The sequence below is a fragment of the Aplysia californica genome, unplaced genomic scaffold (assembly GCF_000002075.1).
Source record: "Aplysia californica isolate F4 #8 unplaced genomic scaffold, AplCal3.0 scaffold00125, whole genome shotgun sequence".
NCBI classification, from domain to species: Eukaryota; Metazoa; Mollusca; class Gastropoda; order Aplysiida; family Aplysiidae; genus Aplysia; species Aplysia californica.
In genome coordinates, this window is record NW_004797395.1 from 1,173,307 (window position 1) to 1,178,636 (window position 5,330).

At 39.1% G+C, this 5,330-nt stretch overlaps 1 long non-coding RNA gene across 1 annotated transcript in view; it reads left to right on the top strand.

Annotated features, from left to right (window-relative positions):
• The window catches only part of LOC118477526, a 5,421-nt gene extending 4,378 nt beyond the window's left edge, over positions 1-1,043 (top strand). Inside the window, exon 2 of the long non-coding RNA XR_004858438.1 lies at positions 168-1,043. This is a non-coding gene — a long non-coding RNA (uncharacterized LOC118477526). The remainder of the gene's footprint in view (positions 1-167) is intronic.
• Positions 1,044-5,330: the final 4,287 nt, after the last annotated feature.

Genomic DNA, 5,330 nt, shown 5'->3' on the forward strand with positions numbered 1-5,330 from the left:
CTCTGGCTCTATTTCCCCCTTTCTCTTCATCTCACATAAATACATGTACGACATGTTCCTTCACTTTCTTACGAATCATTGACCCATTTGTCTTTAAAAGCGTCGACGAATGCAACGTCTTTCCATAACCTGTCACTGACTGCTTTGTGTTTCTTTTGTATCCACAGCCATACCAGCCCAGGACAGCCTGAATAGTAGTGTTATACATAGTCTGAAAGAGCCTCTCTATCCCTATAACCTTTTGACTGACGCTAGATTTCAATAGGTTTCCATAGAGGGGGGGGGGGGGAATAAACCCCACATCGAGCCAGTTTTGAGAGAGCTATGATAGTATTGATAGACAGGAAATTTCCCCTTATCGAATTGACGTGGCTTAGAATAGAATTGTAAACGTGCTTCAGTAGCGTCTATACATTTAATTAATTTTATAGGGAACTGTTTAGTGTGCAAGCAGTTACAAGTAGGCCGACTTGATATAGTCGCTCACCCAACACTTAATTTTTTCTTGGCTAGGTCGCTGGGCGTATTGTTTTATTTAGATGTTGATAATTTACTCATATATACAGAGAGGTGTTCTTTGGGGCTTTTTTTTAATGACCGATGTTCTAAATGAGTAGCATTTCGGAAAAGAAGTTATATTATATGACGTGGTATTGTTTGTGGAGAAAATTAGGAAGGAATATTATTAAGATTAACTGATTCCAATGCTGCCGTGAAATTCCGCCTGCTCCTAGTGTGTTCACGTCATCTTTTCAGTGACGAATGTTATATTTTTAAGTTACATATTGTGAACTTTAAAAAAGGCAGCAGACTTAACTATACTATCATTAAGTGCACTTATCATGAGAAAAAAAATGTTCTCAAGTGAAAAGCCGGGTGTTGTATCACTTTTTTAGAGCTGTGAGGAACCGAGCTCTTACGCAAAGCAAGCAGGCACCGGGAATACTCTTATCAAACTTCGGCAGTTATATGACCTTATTGTGTTGCAAAAGAAGCAAAACTCTTACCGCAACCAACAACAACAAGAAAAACAACAACAACAACAACAGCAACAAAACCCCATCAAAGTTAACCAACATATCTTTCAAAACAGTATATAAATATTTCCCACTGAAGCAGATTCGTTCGAAACAATACTTCCGACTGATGCAGATAGGCTCGGAACAGTTCGAAACAACGCTTCCGACTGAAGAAGATAGGCTCGGAACAGTTCGAAACAACACTTCCGACTGAAGCAGATTGGGTCGGAACAGTTCGAAACAACACTTCCGACTGAAGCAGATAGGCTCGGAACAGTTCGAAACAATACTTACGACTGAAACGGGATTCGTTGGAGACAGTATTTCCGACTGAAGACGTCTGTGACCTGTGACCATCATGACGTCGTCCGGATGCCCGGCAGTGACTGGCGCTGGTGACATGTCTACAGTCTGCGTGTCAGGCGTCCCTATATCTCTGTTTTGGTGGGAAACCATCGTGCTAATCCTTTGTCTCACTGCGGTGGTGGGAATGTTCAGCCTTTTTCGCGTATCCGTGAACGCAGTGAAAGCCATCTTGCTGTTCATTTTCCTCTACGTGGTGGTGTCTCTTATTATGAGTAATCAAGCTTTTGAGACGCAATTTTTCCAAAGATTAAGACTTTTTCTGAGATATTGTAGTATTCTTGCTATAGAATGACGAACAATGCAGTTAACAGGTGTGTAGGGATTATTTAATGTTTAATGCCGATATATCTGTGAGTATACAATTTTGCTAGTTTGCATAATATGTGTATATGAATATATGTGTGTCGTGTTTGTCTGACTGTCTGTGTGTCTGTGTGTGCTTGAGTGTGTTGTGTGCTCGTGTATGTGTATGTGTGTATGTGTGTGTGTGTGTGTGTGTGTGTGTGTGTGTGTGTGAGAGAGAGAGAGAGAGAGAGAGAGAGAGAGAGTGAGTGTGTGTGTTTGTGTGCGAGAGAGAGAGAGAGAGAGAGAGAGAGAGAGAGAGAGAGAGAGAGAGAGAGAGAGAGAGAGAGAGAGAGAGAGAGAGAGAGAGGCTGACGGAGACAGACAGGCAGGAGCCTGACTGAGAAAGGACACGACATGACACTTGAATTTATACATCGTCAAGCTGCTACCGTTTTGGACTAAGGCAGACTTGGGCTAAAATGCAACTTGTGAACCACTGGACTCCTTGACATCTGCTTAATAGAGTGACATAAAATTAAAAATATACTCCCAACCATTTCAACGAATTTTGTTAAAAAATGTGTTTGGCCTAAATTAAAAGTGATATTGATTTAACTGTGTAATTTAGCCTAAGTCTGACATAGGCCTGCCTATTCGTCTCTCATTCGTTAAAGCCTATGTCATAGTTAATTAGGCCAAAGCCTGGGCAAGTTTCTTAATCTCAGTCATCTCAGTCATGGATCTAACTGTCCATTTCAGTCAAATTCTTTTCAAAATGGCCAAAGTCATTCAGAATTGAAGAACGAACAAAAAAAATTTGGCGCGAGTTATTTTGCAACTTGGCCTAAATCGGAGACAGCAGTCATGAAATCGCTCAAGTTATTTTGCAAAACGGCCTAAGTCAGAGGCCACAGTCATGCAATGGCCTATGTCAGTAACATCCCTCACTTTTGGTTTTTATTGGAAAATAACAATTAGTACTAATGAGGGACGGTAAATTAATTAGCTCTGGAATTTTTGGTCTATCAAAGTACATTTTTTCACTTACTGAGACAGTTTTCTTTAAAGTATTTCCGAAGTTTAAAAAATGACTTAATTAGGCCAAAAAGGTAGCAGCTTTAGGACATGCATCTCCTGAAAGGTATATATATATATATATATATATATATATAAATATATATATATATATATATATATATATATATATATATATATATATATATATATATATAAGAGAATGTAACTGAAGATAGTAGCCTTGTGATTTTGCCCCAGAAAGGATATTGATTTTTTAAAATTTACCAATGTTACATTGTACAGCTTGATTTAAAAGATGCAAAGCATTTGTGATACCCAGATGTATCAATTAAAGAAAACCTACACAACAATCGTGTTCAGACGCATGACAGAAGCGCTGAAGGCTTATGAACTTTTATTAGGAAATACAATTAACTATTTATTTATAACGATTGATGCTAAGATCTTAATATGATGTGTTCATTTATGCTAACAATAATAATCGGCTACGCAACATTTAATTGTAGGGGGGGGGGGGGGCATAAAGCAAGTACACAAATGTGACATTGTGAAATTGAAAGATTTCCTTCTTCAGCGACCATTTCATAGTATCCATGTTATTCCCACCTCATTTCAGTTTCAGACAAAGAAAACAGAATGAATAACAAAGTTAGACTTATGCCTCTTTTGTTCTGTACCCGTACTCTAAAACAGCTCGACTTCAATAGGCTAACACTTGGGACAGTCGTATGGGGCACCGACTTGAGGATCTGTGCGCCACCTTCTTAACCTGGCCATGAGTGAGGGCCTGGGTCTTTGCAAAGGTTTTCTGTCCACTTAGTGATGTTGTCTGTCTTTTGTCTACTTTTCTTTCTCCTCCACACGACAGCTATTTGTAATGGTATTTTTTAAAATTATTAATGCAGCTGTTCCATATCAAATTCTTTTTCTGCTACGAGTTGGGTCTTCAATCGGGGCCAATGGTATCCTAGAAGTCTGATGGACTATTTCTGTCGCAAGGTGGTTCATGTTGGCTGAACCCATGATTTCAGTGGGATCTCGAGATCACTTCCAAAACCTGTATTCTTCTCGATATAATATAATAAGTCTGTTTTGAGAGTCCCCTTTCCACGCGTTTACAGAAAGATGGAGATATCAATGCCCGAGGTAGATGTTGCCATCCATCCATATCTGAGGTCACCAAACTATAGCCTCCAGGCCAGATCCGCCCTCGGGTTCAGTTCGTCTGGTCCGCCGCCATTCTACAAGGCAGATTTTTTTTTAAACACCCAAAAGTAAGACTTTGGAGTTGTGTTTATAGCGTGCTCGGTCAGGAATTAATCGCCAGAATTACCTATTCGTTTCATTGATTTCTACAGTGCAAATCAAAGTACCGGTACTTTCATAGACTCCATAACTTCTTGCTTAATGTATCACGGTCTTGCTCCGCTTTGAGCTGACAAAGCTTTTATTTAATACATTTCCTACCGCAAACGGGGATTTTTCTTTTAGTTTTGATGACATTTTGATTTTTTTTTAAATTCGTCTGTATTATTGTTGTGCATTTACATTTTGTGTATTGATTGAGCAGTAGGTTTGTAGTCTTTATATTTTATGTATTCAGGAGACTATTTTGGACAAAATTATGTAGTTATCTGGCCTGCGCTTGGCATTTTCTGAGTTATCTTTGAATTTAAAAAAATATGGAGACGCCTAGTTATTATTATCTGCCAGTCAAGCTGGTGTTGTCAAGGGGGCGGAAATTGCGCAGGCTTTACGCTGTTGTGCACCGGCTTACCCAATAAGCTGTTTTTGTGTGGTATCGATTATGTGGTCTGTAGTCGAATCAGAATCCTGACCAAAGATAGTGAATAACAAGATGGGCCACTCAGCCAAAAAAGTGTCCGCAGGAAGTATGCTCTTTGCTTCAGATGGCGCTACAGTCTGTTTTGAGGCTCTCTTTCGTTTTTCCAGAAGAAGAATAGGAATAGCACCTCCTTGCGTGCGCAGATCGACTGCTGTTCATCAGCAGTTCGGGTACGTTCAGTGCGGAGTTTTAGTTTTTTAAATATTTTAATGACCTCTCGCCTTTCACATTCTAAAGTCAAATTAAACGAAGAAAACCATCACCCTCTCCTCCGGAAGAGGTTTTTTGTCAGCGTAACCATTTTAAAAAAGCGTTCTTCCGAAATTTATCCCAAAACTTGCTAGTTTCACTTTTATTTTTTTTAACTCAAGTAGGGTAACTCTGTTCGCAAAGAGTGCGCTTTTGTGAAGAGGGCGCCACCAAATTTTGAGGACACTTTTTTCATTGGCTCAAAGAGAGAAGTGGCCCATCTTGTTATGTACTATCATTGTCCTGACCAAAGATAGTACATGCTGACTTAAACCATGTTTAGCTGTTTGAGTATTCACTAAAAACCAGTTCAAGACCTCACTATCAGGTTAGGTGTTGGAGAGGGTACATTGTTTAGCTGAAAATAGTCCCGCTAAGTTTTTCACTGAAGAACCAGACAATAAGTAACTAATATATTAGTGGTCTTGTATAATTGTGTACGCAGGACGCAATTTAGTCGAGCTAAAAAAAAAAACTTAAAATGGAGGATTTCATGACAGAGAAAGGACGAAAATATAATATATATA